Raw genomic sequence first — 17195 nt, forward strand, 5'->3', positions numbered from 1 at the left:
TTTTCCACCTTATTGTTTTCCATGTCCATACATATGCTCAGTTTCCCCTGAGATGGTAAATTATTAACACTGGAACCTCTGAGGACCTTATGAATAATGACCACTTGACTGCATGGGGGTGCTTTAATTAAAGTTAAAAGTTTTACTTCTTAAAAGTTTTAAAGGCCATGCCTTCCTCGGCCATTTCCACAAGACTTCGTTAACACATTGTCAGGAGTGCGCTTGCTTCAGAAAAATGGTTTTGGACACTTGGCCTATTATTAGTAAGGCCTGATATCGGGACACCAAAGCAAATCAAATTTGACTGATGTGGACACTTTAACACCTGAATAAATAAATTCTCCTAAATATTCCATTAAATCCAGCACACATAATCCCCTGGTTTGTGAGCAGAGTGGAATAGCAGCAGTTCCTCCCCGCTCAAAACATTCTGTATTCACTGCCGTCTCAGCTGCTGTTGGTTTTACATTTGCAGCTCCACACTTGCTCTCCACTCATGCTGGGAGAAAACCTGCTCCAGTCCTGCTCCATAGCAAATGGGATGAATGCTGCACCTCAGTTGTATTATACAGCACAAAGTTGAATTTCAAAGAGGCGTAAAAGCACACAAAGTATGTAAAGACACCAACAGAAGCACACGGGTCCAGATTTGCTGCATGTGGCAAAAACGGACACAAAGATGTGTCAACTCTGGGTGAAAATGTTTTAACTGGAACACATTTTTCACAGTAACCCCAAGCTGTAAAGACTTGTGCGACTTCACTTGACGAATGTACAGAGACAGCAACAAAAAGATGATGGTCCAAAGGGAAATAAGAGCAAACAACTGGAGCTCTTTGTAAGTTGTGAAATCAGTCCATCTGAACTGTCACCCGCTCAGACACATCCCACAAAAACAGTCACTTTGTGGTTTTTAAAGCAAACATCTGCACTGCCACGCAGGGACACATACACTTGATGTTAGTGGCCAAGAGACACAGACTGCAAATGCACAAGAGCAATCAAATGCACTTAGAGGGAGCAAGAGAGAAAACCAACACCGCAACTTTCAAAAAAAAGCTACTCCACACAAAATAACATGGCTCCACTCTCTGCCACTCTGCAACACTTACATACCCTGCAAGGTCCAGGCCTCTATATGAGTAGAAAATTGAAGTTCTGGGGAAGAAGATGGAGTTTGGCATGTGCTATTACATATAGCTTGTGTATTATTTTGCTACCCAGGTCCACTCTGAAGTCTCCAAGGCTGTGTACCATTTCAAGTAGCTCTACCAATCAAATATGTTGGGCTGTAATGGTTGGAGTCTAACAATTGTGGCAAAGGAGATGGATTTGGATGGCCCAGTACATATTAACTTTGAAAATAATACAAAAACTCCAAAAAACAGTTATTTATTTAAAAGATTTAGGGACACATATTATCAGAAATGGAATGTATGTTTTCTCAAGTGTAGAATCACCTGAAATTAAAAATCATTGTGTCTTTGTTACCTTAGATTGAGCTGTTTATATCCACATAGGGAGTGGGTCCTTGTCCCCAACGTCCGCCATGTTGCACCACCATGCTTCTACTGTAGCTAGATAGGCCTACTCACGTTTTTGCGTCAGCCCCTCTGTAACGAGCCAAACAGCATTGGAAAAACAATGATTTCTACCATGAAACTGTTTCATTCTGTGTTCTTAAAGGGTTTAAATTCGTAGAATTCTGACTTTTTTTTTTTTTAGAATTTCCCCTTCAAGTTAAGACTAGATCCTTGTATAGATAAAGGTTATTCACAGAGTATCTTAGACCTTAAAAGAGCTCCTATGGTGATAAACTGTTAGGAGCAGGGAGGAGGACTTTTAAGAGGTTTAAGAGTTTCTTAATCAGAGGAGAAAATGGTGGAAAGACAAAGAGGTCGGAGAGATATCCTCCAAACTCTGCATGACAGTGAGTAAATGAAATGCTACAGATTAGCTCATGCAGGGATAATTTGTGTGGTTGATCTCATTAGAGACACGCACACATTTCCCCCCTAACACTAAAACGCCACAAAGAAAACGATCACAACACTAAGATATTTGGAAAACTGGAGAAATGCAACAGTGCAGCAGTGATGACTTGAGTCTGTCTCAACCTTCCATCAGCAGAGTGATCACACTAACAATGACACTTTCACAGTCAGCAGGTCATTTCATTTCCACTGGGTGTCCACATCTTGCAGGCTCACAAAGGGGCGTGTCTGTGACAACCAATCACATCTGTTAAAAGAAAGCATCACACCTAGCAACGAGGTCAACCACACCTCCTCACTAAGAAAAAGGTTTCTGTCCATTTCTTGCTCCAAGTTGCTCTGAGAACTCTCCTAAATCACTCCTAAGCTAGGACTCTTTACTTAATTTTTTTAGGCTAAATCAGGAGCTCTCTGAGAGTATTCTCAGAATGTTTGTGAATACGGCCCCAGGTCTCTTTGTTCTGGAAGGGAGGAGACCTCGGTGGATAATTCGGCTCCTGGTAAAAACCTTCCAAACAGTGAAAACAGAAGGAATTCTAACCAGGAGTTCATTCTTGGCACATGGTTTCAGCTTGTTGCAATCTGCAATCCTCACCACTAGATGCCACTATATCCCAGACACTGCTCCTTTAAGATGGTAAAAATCTCCATGAGAAATATTTCAGCTTGAGCTTGAGCTGTGTTAGTTTGAAGTAGCTTTCTCAAATTTACGTCAAAATAGCCACATATGTTTTAAGAGTAAATATACTTCATAACTAACAAGCTCCTGTATTTGACAATGATGATGATAAATTAATGTTACTTTGGGTATACCATCGTTTTTTGCGGCTCAAAGTAGCTGCATGGAATCTAATGAACTGCCCCAGCTGACATCACCTGGGCCTGAGACTACAGATCTGAAAATGAAAGGAGCTTAGCCCTCCTCCTCATTTCTGGTTTTAGGCTAGCTGCTCAAAACTACCTTACAGCACATCCAAATCGCCAACCCAACTGCCAGAGGTGGTGTTGAATTGTGGGTAATGTAGGCACCAGCCAGATTTTGACAGGTTAGAGGACCATACCTCTGGCTCTGATGCATCGATTTGGATCCTTTTCTTTTTTAACTGACCACCATGAGTCTGACGTTACAGGAGTGAGCTGCTGTATTGGTGGAGTACTCTATTAACAGGATGCTGCCACAAGCAGCTGCATTGTTTGTTTGTTTTTTTACTGACCTCCTACCCAAAGTCTCCTTCACTCCCTAAATGAGTCTGTTTAACAGTATTAAGAATTACTTCATTAATAAATGCAGACTTTTATCCACTGTGGAGCCACATTTGCATGCAGCCTTCTCAGTACAGTCTGAAGCCATTACAGTAGCACAGCTCTCTCACTTGGTCACTTCTCCTTTTTGCTCCCTCTCTCTGAAATACTCCATTAGGAATTAGACACTGAAGGATGCATGTGGTCTACAGAGCGCAAACAAACACAGAGACACACAATGGATCTCTTTACATTATACATTATATGATTACATGTGATGAATACAAACACTGATCGGTTGGCTGATCTCCATCCAGAGATTGTAACATGTACAGAAAAAATAATTATACAGCACACACTGCCGGGATGCGGTAAGTCGTCTCTATGGTAACCCCGCACTGTCGAATGTACACACCTGCCCCACAGTGATTCTACCCAGCATGCCTCTGGGCTGGAATCCCACCTGTCCACTCTACTGCCTCCAAAACACACAAGACATAGCTTTGACAAGCCGCTGGACCTGGGGAGGCTTTCCACGGTCAGTCAGTCAGTCACACTCACACACACACACACACACACACACACACACATATTAACACATCTCAGGCATGGATAATTGCACATGCATCAATGTACACACATATAGGACACAGACTCGCACCGAACTAATGAAACATGAAAGCTGGCAGCACAAAAAAAATCACAGCGTGTGTTACCCCCGAGTGCCTGGCGGATTTTTCCCTTTTTTTTTCTTGGTTTTAACTTTTATTCAAACAGGCAGGCGGAGCACATTCCAAGTAGACATTTTATGTACAGCAACAGCCTGGGGAGTTGTAGAAGCCCTTATTCAAGGTAACGACTCGCTCTTACTTTGTCATAGATGTTCTCTCTCTTTCACCAAGGACAAGCGTGAAGATGTCAGGGGGCCTCTGAGTGTTGGACAGGTTAAATATTACTACAAAATCAGGACTTTCCAGGATTGTTTCTGTAACTGACTAAGAGGTAGGAGGCATCACTGCACATTCGTAGCGACACAAATTCACGATGCTGGCCAACAAAACGAATGGAAATGCAACTGTGATGCTGTACTCACCTCCTCTGAGTGATGCTGCTGTATAACACACATTTTTCTTTTCAAAATAAAACCCTGCAGTAGGGTCCACTTCTGTGATATCCTACTATTTCCCACTAAAAGCATTTGGATGCACAAGACATGGTATTTACCAAGCCTGCACTCACAACACTGGACACATGCGCACATGCACCCATCAGATCCCATTAGATCACACCACAAAGGAGTCCGGGCTCCTTCCATCTGCTCCGGCAGAGCACAGCATTCCACTTGTTGGCCTGAAAACACGAAGCGTCCTCCTCTGTAAGGAGCCGTAATAGAGGCCGACGGGTGTCACAGCAGGGCACTCCGCTGATGACGAGGCCAGTGTGCTAAGGCAGATGAGTCCGCGCCCTCTGAACGCCGAGTTAAGCAGTGGAACTAGCCAGCCTGCTTGTGCGTGAGCTGCAAAGGGTAGCAACTGTATGTGTATTTCTGTGGATGAAGGGAGTGTGGATATCTTCCATTACATAAGAGAAGGAAGTAAAAATAGAGAAGAGAGTTTTTGGAGTGTGTGCATGGTTAATGGTAAGAATATAGAGACAAACAAGTGCAATAAAAGGAGGCATAAAGATGAGACGGAAATTAAAAGGTAGGTCCAGTAAGTTGCTGAGAAGCAACCAAAAGAAAAGCAATCATGAAAACAAGTACTGTAGCTTAGGCGATCCTTGCGGGCCCTCCCGTACTGCACTATAAAACAGCAACTTTAGATGCACTGAATCAATACAATCTGCCAGCTCTTGCTCTTTCGCCGTCTCTAAGGGCCACACATTATGAAAAACATAACATAAAAGGCAAATATTACTGCCGGGATGCAGTCAGTCACCAAACAGGAGCGTACACACACACACACACACACACACACACACACACACACACAAGTAACAACCTCATACTGCCCAGTCATTGCTCAGCACAAACTCCTTGTTCATCTTTGCACAAAGAGAGTTATCAACACAAAAACTTATTGAATAAACGATTCTCTATGGTTGTGTTGTGGCAGTTTCGTATCCCCTGCACGATCAATATTAATCAGAGATGTGAATTATCCCAGCCATTCAAGGCAATTAATTTGTTTTGTTTTCTCTCTCACCTCATCCTCCTGCAACACAAACTACTTATTCCGAAGGAGGCTTATTCTTTCAATTTTCTTGCCAAAAGCAGGGGCGCACCCTTAGGAGAGGCAAAACAGGCAAATATTTTGGCCCCACAAAAAATAATCGAGGAAAAGGCCCCTGATGGTCACTTATATAACTATAAATCCCCTTAAACCTCCCATAAAGGCACTGTAACGTGCACCACTGCTGCACCCAGGGCCCCCTCTAACTATCATATGACAGCTGGACACTGTTAGCTAGCAACCTCTAACTATCATACATACAACATTGGGTGTAACCGCACTAAAACGGGGCCCCGCCGCGCTTCTTTGCCCGGGACCTCCCAGAGTCTAGGATCGCCACTGGCCAAATAGCTTAATTAATTGTCAAGACTGACTCTATACAACCAGGGTTTTTGTTTCCTGTTGATTTTCCTTCAGCCTTAGCCTCGCCGAAACCCAGTCATGCTTATAGAGCGCCCCAAAACAAAATGGCACTCCCTGCAAATATTGACACAGTCACCCACGGCCGCGCCAAATGAATGCCACCCCAGTGACAGAGGCATCTGTGACTCCAAATGGAGCATGGCAGAACATACAAAGTAGGGGGGCACGATATATGATGCAGAGGAGAGGAGAGGAGAGGAGAGGAGAAAAGTAGATACTTGGCCTTAAAAATCTTTCACCTCTGATCCCTTTTACATCTACAGATTTTTTTTCTCTACTAAGCAACTTCGCATCTCTCCGAACCCCACAAATCCTCATATTTCAGGATAATTTTCCTCCTCTCCCTCCCTGGCCCTCTGCCCCTTGCTAAGCGGTAGCCTTGGCTGGCAATGTCCGATGTGCAGAGAGCTGACAGCAGAGTTTCTAGATATGGCGATGAAAGTCTTAAGCCTTGTTGTCAGTGCATGTTACTGGAACGGGCTCAACCGACATCACTGATAAAAGAAGATAGCCATAACCAACCTAGAATCATACATCAACCTGGGCAAAACCAAACAAATAAAAACATCCAAGATTGGAAATCACAAAAGTCAGAAGGGTAATATCTTAACAGGAAAACAGCAGGATGGATGAATGGCTATAGAGCAGAAGGAGAGAGATAGAAGGAGGAGAAGAGAGCAGGGAGCTTGTTAGGGAAAGGCCAGTGAAGGGAAGGAAGTGTGTGTTTGTGTGTTAGGGGGGTGTCAGAGGAACAATGGCCCAGCCAGGGTGCAGTGATCCAGGCAAGACCAAGCTGTCGCCTGGCCCCTACTCCATATGCACTATTTATACAGTATGCATGTGTGCACACTGCAAACACACACACGTGCCTCTATCACTGTGTGTACTGTGTTTTCTCCCTCCCGCTGCGTGTGTGTTAATGTACGCTCTTGCACGTTTACCCATCAGAGTTGCTTGAGTGAAAGTGAGATGTGAAATAGAGAGATAGGTGAGAGGGAGGTTTGTGTGTGTGTGTGTGTGTGTGTGTGTGTGTGTGTGAGAGAGAGAGAGAGAGAGACAGAGAGATAGATTTGGCATCCCCAGCATTACTGGATGACGTGTGGGCGGATATTGAAGATGTTATTAGTATCACATTTACAGGCCTTATAAAACTGCCACAGAACTGGCTGGTTTTCATACATCTTCGGCTGATATGTGTCACACTGTCATTTGCGTTGCATTTCCAGCAGCTGCTCAGATGATCATTCAATGATAGCGCAGTCATTACGTGCAGTCTCATTTCTCTGTCCCATTTAACCTTCCTGCTGTGCGCCGGTCAAAATTGACCAATTTCATTATTTAATTCCGTAATAAATGTGATTTTTTTCATGTAATTGCCATCAGATTTCCTTCACACTCAATATTCAAGGAGTAAAGTTTTTGTATTATGTTCATATCAATGTCCCCCTCTAATCAAAAGTGTGTTATGTATGTCCCAAAAATGTCTGACCTTGACTATACTGACCTGTATCTGTGCAGAGTTTGTCACTTGAGAGATGTTTTGACATTCCTCTACTGAAGGCGATGTATTTGCACTTCCTTAATATCTGAGATTCAAACATAGCCTGGGCGAGATATATTAGGCATGTCACTAATACGTCAGCCAATCACTGTTAAACATGGAAAACATGTAAATAGCGTTGTGGCATAACCCAGCCATATGTAATGGGGAGTTTTAAAGGGATTCACAAGATAAGTGACCTGTACTTAGATGGAGTGTTTAAGTCTTTTTCACAACTCATACAAAAATACGATCCAGACTATAAAGGCAAGTTTTGGAAGTATTTACAAACATGGAGCTGTATCACAATGGGTGAATTCATTCAAGGTAAGAACCAAGAGTTACTTGGTCCAGCACACAGGGCAGCTATGTTCTACAGAATCTTCTGTGGGTTACCAAAAGATATTTGTAAAAATCTGAGGATCATTTGGCAGAAAGACCTCGGGCGTGAAATAAGCAATGAGAAATGGTTGAAAATACTATAAAATACATGGAAATATATAAAGTAGGCAGGAGGAGTCTCCTTCTAAGTTGTACAGGATGGGTCTACTGGCTAATGATTTATGTTGGAAATGTTAGACAGAAACCGGAACAATTCTTCATGCAATCCAGGACTGGTTAACCTATATTGGTAAAAAGTTGTGGATGACATAGGGAAGTGGTTGGGTACGACGGTACCTACATCACCAAGATTAAGCCTCATGGGGGACTAAACAGAGTTACCGAATGTATCAGTATGACCTTGTTGTGATCAACGTAGGGGTCGTCACAGCTGCTCGAGTGATCTTCTGGAATCTATGTTAGCAATTTCGTCACATGAGCACATGTTAGCTAGGCTTAGCAATAAAGTTGAAAGCTTTAAGAGGTCATGGGCAGGCTTTTTTTTGTTTGTAAAATATCTGCTGAACTGTAGCGATCAGTTGTACCACCGTGGTTGCTAAATGACTATTGTGGGTATGAGAATGTGAAGCTAACAGGTGCCTGTGGAAATGTTGAGCTCCAACAGTGCAGTTGGTTTGTTCAGATTTGACTGAATAGACCAAATTTGAATTATGTTCTCCCCGTGTCAGCGTGGGTTTTCTCCAGGTACTCCGGCTTCCTCCCACAGTCCAAAGACATGCAGGTTAACTGGTGACTCTAAATTGTCCGTNTAGAGGAACAGACTTTGACACAACACCGGCAAAGAAACCTGAATCCTACAGTGCACAGTGGGCTTGTCAGTACAGAGAGCAGAGTTAGCATTAGCATCAAAAAGGTTTTGAAAGCAAACATGGAGTGGGCAGTTTTTGGATGTAAACTGGACCCTGGAGTTTCCTTCCACTGTCTACCAATAAACCCATCGTAGCAGATACTACTATATGTTTAACAACCATTTATGCTGTGTTAACCACTGTTAATTAGCCTGCAAGCTAACAAAGAACATAAATAAAAAATCTCACCACTATAACAATTCCTGCAACAGTCAGATATCTCACTTCTAACTTCATAGGACCCAGAAATCATCTTCTGACCCTTCACTCCTGAACAAAGAAAACCTTGCATTCTCCTACACCATGACATCTTGCCACACTGATCAGCTCTTATACAGCAGCTTTAGGCAGCATGTACAGCTTCTCCATCCTAGCAACATGTCATTCTAAGGTTTTGCCGCAATCAGCGAGCATCTGACTGTGACTGTGAATAAGGCACTTGATCTCATTGAGAAAATCCAGCCTGGAGCCTCAAGAAGCTCCCCGTGAGGAGGCTCCTGCTAAAGAGCTAGAGAGATCTCTGGAGATGTCCGCAGACACTGGCCTCGGCCAGATTGGCAAGGAGCACGCAAACCCAGAGCGGAGGGTTCTGCTTCTGGAACAACTCCAGCCGAAAAACAAAAAACACAAAACCACAAACAATAAGATGGCAGATCTGCACCCTGAGACTGAGAGATATGAAAAGCAGCATTGTGGGCCACAAAGGCAGTTTGTTCTTTTGCAAGCTACAGGCTATCACTGCAAATCATGAACTCACTCTCACACACATGTACCATCAGAACTCATATTCAACAAAGTAAAATAAGGACGTTTGTTCGTTACTATAATAACTTACAGATTCTGGACAGCATTTTACAAAACAAATGTTCAGGTGTGTTTTCTTCATCTATAAATCACACTGGTCAGTCGTACATTAGATGCCAATATGATGCAAATTACAGACTCTGGAAGTCTTTGCTAGCAGGCCATGTCCTTTAAAGGGGAACACCAACAAAATTAAGAACTCTAGTGAATTATTTCCATGGCCCAGGAAAGTTCAATCAATATTTGTCAACACAAGCTCCTCTCTCTCTCAAAGCCAGAGGCACATAAGTAAATCTCAAACTTGTGATGTCATAGGGTATGAAGTCTGGAGCTGGTCCATGGTCAATGAATGAGATTGTTTTCTTTTTTATAGCCAAATAAGCTTTATTCTGCTCTAATGTTCTCATTTCTGAAACAGAAAATGTACCCATATACTCAGAACATTCCTCTGGGTGCTCCCAGTTTCATCTATAACGTCTTCCCCAATTTATTGTCAGTGGAGCAGCTCCAACATTATACACTATGACATCACAAATTTGAGCTTTAGCACTCTAGCTTTTGGATTTATGTGAGAGCTGCTCATGCTAGCTATTATTTTTGGACTGTCTTACATACAGGAATAACATTTATGAATTCAAAGAATGGGCATAGTTCCCAGTCAAAGTTTAAACTTGTCCAGTCAGTAAAAGTCACTTAAAACTATTTTAAAAATTACAGAAGAGAGACTCAGATTCTGGTGTTGTGTTTGATAAGATTTGAGACTCTGTACTGGAATACTTTCAGGGCGTAGACTAATAACATTTTTAGACAACCACCTTGCTATGTATATTTCTCCTGCAATATTAGTCGACTAATCGATGACTAATCGACTATTAAAATAATCTGTGACTATTTAAGTTGTCGACTAATCGGTTTGAGTCATTTTTCATAGAAAAGTACTATAAAAGTACCCCAAAATACTCTTATTGCAGCTTCTTACGTTCAAATATTGGCAGCTTTACACACTCTCCCATGACGGTGATCTAAAACCCTTTGGCGTGAGTACGAAACAAGACATTAGATGACATAATTTTGGGGTTTGGGAGAGACAGACCGACATTTCTCAACATTTTAACACGTTTCAATAAAATGATGAGTCGACTAATTGAAGAAATAATTGACAGATTAGTCGGCAATAAAAATAATCGTTAGTTGCAGCCCTATTGTATACATATTTTTTGTATCCACTTTTGACAACACACTGTTCCATATATTATGCTCTACCTGTTGGCTTTGTTTTCCTGTTTTCTGTGCTCTAAAAATCAATAAACATCCATATATACATAAATTACAGGAGAACATATTTTCTCACTTAGCCCTAGAGATATCTAGCCGTATGCCTTTGGTTTGACTTGACCAGGTTTCGAGTTACATGTCTCTAAGGTTCCACGACCACCCCAAACTGAATGGAGTTTTGTTTGTGATGCTCAGACTATTGGACACTACTTGGACAACTCCTGACATTCATTCTCACTGGTGAGAAATCCAATTGGTGGAGATTTGCTTTGACTAATGAGCCTCGTCATTTACCTCGCTGACCTTATACAGTATACCTTAGTGTTCCAGATCTTGGTTGCTGGGTCTTGGAGACACCAACGCCAAGCTCCCTCCCCTCCACTCAGCCTCACTAATGGAGTTATTTAGTAAATTCAGTGTGCCCGCCTGTTTTGGCAGCAGATCGCCTGGTTTTGCATTGAGCTGAGAAAGTTTTGTTAAATCAATATGTGTGGTGTGTTTTCTGCACTTGGGTCTAGTTAAGCAATGATTCTTTTTTTAATCCAGGACGCCTCAAAAACAAAATTCTTGAAATCCGGCCAAATGAAACCAAAACTATTTGGCTTGATACCACAAGCAGTTTATGGATTTTTTTTATTTGTAAAACTGGATAAAGTAGGTTGGGTGCACTTTTATCATCTAAATTAAGGCAGGAAGAAGCAATTAAAGAAGTTTTATGGTTTTAAACTAAATTACATAATCTCATTTAAGCCTCTTGTTTCTTCAACAGGAACACAAGGGTTAGAAATATGGATCAAAACATGGGTATGTTTTTCTCATTGGTAATTACTGGGTGGCACGTTGTGTTACTGACTGTAAATTAATCAAAATGAGTCAAAATTATAGATCTATTTTTCCTCATTATAACCAAAAGCAGAAAATCCTCAGAACTTTATCTGTAGGCCAGATTTTAAAAAAGATCATACTGATGCAGCATCAAGAACCGATGTTCTGTGAGCTCATTAGTCACTGCTTCACATGTTCTCAGAATGAACATAATACACATCCTTTGAATGGATACCACAAGCAGGCTGGAAACTTTCAGTTGCTAATGATGCAATGTAAGCCCCAGAGACTCTGCCACGGCTCTACTGAACCGATTCCCCTGACCAGCCTTTGTCCTCTGTACAGCAGGGTTAAGAAGGAGCCTTCCCTCACATCCAACTCATCAGCCATCACCCGTGGGTTGCTCATCTCTGCTAAAAGGGGACACGGCCCTGCCGGCTCCATTAGTTCCGACAGCAGCCCCGAGAAATAAAACAAACGAGGTTATTCACTGCGTTTAAAAAAGAGGAGGCGATGTTGTGGATATTCAGTGCTTACATCCAGGTTGCAGGCAGGGAAATGAAAAATGAGTATCCCTGTAATACTACTCTGTGGTCATAATGTACAGCTTTCTTGTGGTTTTGTTTCTTAAAAATCCATCACATGACCACTGGACTTCCTCTCCAGAACATGAGTAATGCCACAGGCTAAATCTGACCTGTTAATCCAAATCTCAAATGGTGCCAAGAAGCAAAGAGACAGTCACTGCTCATGAATCAGTGTCCCTGTTAAATACCCTACACCAGTTCACCCACAGGCTGCTGCAGCAGAGTCTGGCTCCACTCAGAGCTGGAATAAGTAGAATATTGTCGGAAATTGTTCAACATGCCACAGATGGCTACTTGGGGAATAAAAATAATCGAGGTCGCTGCTGCCATGCGTGTTACGCTCCATTATTTAACGGGGTTTGATGGTAGCGATGGGAGTTTGTTTTGAGGAGCGTGCGGGGGGAGCACACACACGCACACACACACTGCATGCTCAACAGATGGATAGAAAAGAGAGACACACACACAGAGATAGAGGATGCTCGGAGGCTCCTTTGCACTCCCGTTGTCGCGTCCCGGTTGTCATTCTCGTTCAGCGTCACCTGAGCCACCTGCTCGCTACCGGGGAGGAGGGTGTGTGTGTGGGGGGGACACCGTCTAAGGTACCGTTTCCTCAGACTCGATAAAGGCCCCCACATACTTATCATTCCCGTGAAAATAACACGGAGGAGACTGAGAGGAGGTTGGTAACAAGAAGCGGCACTGCGGCAGACGCACGCCACAGTCAGAGGCGCCCACAAATAAACCGGACCTCAGTGCGTGATCAGGTAGCTTTCAAAGGGCTTTCTGTTGCGTGGGTGAGATGCCAGTACGGATGTAAGTCAAGCAAGCGCCCCCCACTTCCCCCCTGCCCCCCCTCTCAATCCCCAGTGCACGCTCACTGGCGTCTTTGGTACATCCTGGCTCTTTAGCATTCAACGGGAGAAGGCACCCACTCACCCAGGCGCACAGTGCGCACAGGCGGGAAGAAACATCAGCATCAGCCCCAAAAACCCGGCGCTATGCGTGAACCAGGCCACGGAGGAGACATCCTCCACGCCGAGAGGCATCTCCAGCCATTACGGGCACTGTTACAGGAGCTCCGGTGCGGGTGGAGGAGCTCTGATTTAGAAATGTTATCCTAAACTCAAAATGGCATCGTGGAAAACCCCCATAAGAGAGAAGAGAACACCATCATTGTGCGTGCTTGTGCGTGTGTGTGTGTTGGCGAGGGGGGGAGGCGGCGGACGTGAGCATGTGAATGCGTTGAGAGAGAGGCGAGCCAGTATGGAAGGTGGAAATAAAAGTGTCTGTGCAGGGTATGTGCGCACAATGTGCTGTGTGTGTGCGTGAGTGTGTGTGTGTGTGTTTCTTTTGGCCACTGCGCAAAGTTACAGGTCTGCCAGCGGCTTTAGAGGCAATCATACAGCACCCTGTGTCTCCAGCTGAGGGATTCAGCATTCAGGGGGCTTCTGCTTTCCACCTGTGCTCAACTAATGGGCTGTAATTCAACTGCTGAGATGTATTTGGGGGTTTTCTGGGACCGGCACTTCCGTTCAGGTTCACAGATCACACATCCCCGCGGATAGCAGCCCATAGATACACTTGGTGATACTGGTGCAAACGAGGGTCCAGTTTCTGTCATTCTGAGACTCTATGCGTCATTAAAACTACACTTTACACAAGGATGTCAAGAATGAAATAAATAAATCAGCCGGCAGACTGCAAAGCGATCTGCTGGCGCAAAGAAACAGTCCAACGGTTTCCTACAGAGATATTGAGTTTAATAGATAGGATACATTACCTGATCGCTGTCAGCAGTAGTTATTTGATGCGACGGCTATTCCCCGATCGGTTCCGTGGATACAAATTAAGTTTCCCATCCATGGCACGTCTCAGATGGAGAGGAGAGACTATCATTCATTCACCCTCGCTGCTGCGCGGATTCTTCTCCCCACAAATGTTCTCTGCGAGGCATCCCACTTCTGCGTCTCCGACACGGACCAAGAAAAATATAGATACAAAATAAGTGTGGAAAATAAATAAATGGAAAATAAGGAGGGATCGCTAAGGACATGAAATCATAAAGTAGCCATAGATCAAACCAAAGAACGGAACAGAAGAACGCAAAAAAGGCAATGCAGAAAAAAATATAAAAATAAAAAAAGAAGAGGGGACGTCGGTTTTACAGATGTCCAGTTTTGTTAGAAAAAATAATAAATCCACGTCATATAATCTCCATGGTTTTGCGCATATAGGCAGGCTGTATATTCCAATGCAATGAGAGGACGCGCTCACAGGCAGCAGCGCCGCAGCAGCAGGGGCTGAGTGGGATAACGGCTCTTTTTAATACTGATGCCCGGTACTCCAAGTCCATGGAAGCTCTTCATCTGAAGCAGAGGTTGAAACAGAGACAACGAGGGAGGGGGAAGGAAAAAAAAAAGATATATATATATATATCTTTTTTTTTTTTTTTTTTTCAAATCTTACTCCGGTTACTGCCCCTATTCTTTCCTCTTCCCCGTCAGAGGCTGAAATGTGTCTGTGGCTCTCGCCTGCTCTGGCATTTGGGATAGGTATCCACAGGCAGCGGCTCACAGACGGGCATCTGGCTCCCCTGCAGTCGCTTCACAAGCGGAGGACAGAGATGCGCGCCCTCGCTGCCCTCCGCCGGGGATCCGTCAGGCGCGTTCACAACGGAACCCTTCCTCCCTCCCGCTCTTCCTACCCCAACCACCATCGCCCGTGGTGACGTCAGCACGCGCAGTTTCCAAATACAGCAAGTGACACATGCAGAGATGTGTTGAAATTCGCACACTTGGTGCACGTAATTGTAACATGGACCACGTTTTCTTTCATCAGCCATCAGTCCAACATAACAAGGCTACTTCTGCAGTATGTCTGTTTATAGGACTAATGAGTGCAGAACTTTCATCCAAACCAATTTAATTAAACATCTTCACAGGGCCGTGCAGAGACCTTTACAGGGACGGGGGCCCAGAGTTAAAAAGGGGGCACATGGAATCATATTTTAAAACACCATGCACTGATTTCCAGTGATTTACAGCATAACCTGTTGAATATAGCAACCCATATTTAGACAGGATTTAACATAGACTCTTACCTCATCATACCGAATCACTGTCCCACAGGGATTATGATAAGTATGAGCAAGTTATGAATCTGTTATAGTGCCATTTGAGCTGATTTTCCCTTTAAATCCCTCATAAACTGTACAGTAAAATCACATAGACAAAATTAGGGTGATCCTGAACAGGAATCATTTTAAAATTCCATATAAGCTCTTCAATATTTTGCTTGAAATACATTTCTAACATGAGGAAACTTGTGTATTTTGAGGCGACTTCTTTATTTCTTAAAAACTTCACTGTAAAAGCAGTTAGGACTACTGCTGAACTAATGTTGCATAACTAATGCACAATTTCAGAGCCCAGTCTTACACCAAAGTCGTCGAAATCCAGCGCTTGGGCAGTGACTTTCGGCAACAACGAAAAAGATACGTGGCTGGTTGCCATTATAGTTTAACGGCACCTGCGGTGTCAGAGGGAAACTCGACAGGACAAGGATGAAAGTTAAGGCAGTGAAAAGTCCGACTGGGGCTGGTGGGAGGGGTGGTGGATGTGTCCAACAAACACCATCTTTCACCCGAGAGAGCAGTGTTTGCGTCCTGTAAGATTCTAAAGACAAAACCGGTTCTTTTTTCCTGAACCTAACCACGCGCTGTTGTTGTTGAAGGTTAGTATTGTTGCCTCACAGCAAGAGGGCTCCTGGTTTGAACCCAGGGAGGGGGAGCTCTTCCGTGTGAAGTTTGCATGTTCTTCCTGTGTCAGCGCAGGTTTTCTTTAGCTACTCCAGCTTCCTCCCACAGTCCAAAGACATGCAGGTTAATTGGTGACTCTAAATTGTCCGTAGGTGTGAATGTGAGTGTGAATGGTTGTCTGTCTCTATGTGTCAGCCCTGTGATAGTCTGGTGACCTGTCCAGGGTGTACCCTGCCTCTCGCCCAGTGTCAGCTGGGATAGACTCCAGTTTCCTGTGACCTCCAACAGGATAAGTGGTTACGGAAAATGAATGACTAAATGAATGTATGTTAACGTTAAATTTCCTGTGGAAACGGAAGTGTATCTTGAAAGAAGGCAATGCATGTAACAGGCAGAACTTGACACGGTGTCCCAGAACAACAACAACAACGCACAGGGTACCTTGCAAGTCGTATGTGAACGTGTAAAGTCCGTGACCAAGCACGTCAATTTGTGACAAGGTCGGAGTGAGAATCTGTTAAATCTGAAGGTGACGCAGTGTAACTGTGATACTATAAACATAACATAATCTATCACACAAATGAAGGCAGTGTGGTTGCACTGTGGCCCGTGGGGTGGGGGGCCCATAGAGAGAGTGGAGCCTCCAACAGTGTGTTGGGTGGAGAATGGGCCCTTATGAGTGATTGCCACCTGTTTTCAAAAAACTCTCCATCATGTTTCTTTTTTCTTTTTTTGTAAAACAGTCAGCAGCATCTACAACAAAAGTATATGCTTATTCTATAAGTATAAATCACCTTTTAAAATTGTTAAATTAAACGAATAATTTCTGATTTTCTGATTTTTTGTTATACTATATATATGTATGTTGATGTTATTCAATGTCAAGTCTCGGACCATGTGATGAGACGATATGTGCACAATAGTGTGCACCCTGGCCTATTGTAACTACCTTATGCCACTGCAGCTGAGTGTCTGTTTCCAGGGTTGCAGTGACAAACGTCTGCATATATGCTTTGAAGGGCAGGATCTTGACCACCCTACCCCCCACGTGTGTCTGCATTTTCACATAGCTGTGATGACATAAAAACACCCACTATGCAAACAGTGCTAATACTTACTTTGTTCTTTTATATTGCTGACAGATGTCCCTGTTAGCTCTTCTGTCCCTCTGCCAGAAATATCACAAAACAGACAAGACATTTAGCTCCATTTATGCTTTCACTGCCAATCCTGCAGAGCCAGATACAGCTAAAATACCAGTTTA

At 43.5% G+C, this 17195-nt stretch overlaps 1 protein-coding gene across 1 annotated transcript in view; it reads right to left on the reverse strand.

Moving 5' to 3' along the window:
* Nucleotides 1-14780, reverse strand: part of adgrb2 (adhesion G protein-coupled receptor B2) — a 273447-nt gene extending 258667 nt beyond the window's left edge. Inside the window, exon 1 of the mRNA XM_050035088.1 lies at nt 13955-14780. The gene's annotated coding sequence lies outside the window, so the exon portion shown is untranslated. The remainder of the gene's footprint in view (nt 1-13954) is intronic.
* Nucleotides 14781-17195: the final 2415 nt, after the last annotated feature.

Source organism: Epinephelus moara, chromosome 22 (assembly GCF_006386435.1).
Source record: "Epinephelus moara isolate mb chromosome 22, YSFRI_EMoa_1.0, whole genome shotgun sequence".
NCBI classification, from domain to species: Eukaryota; Metazoa; Chordata; class Actinopteri; order Perciformes; family Serranidae; genus Epinephelus; species Epinephelus moara.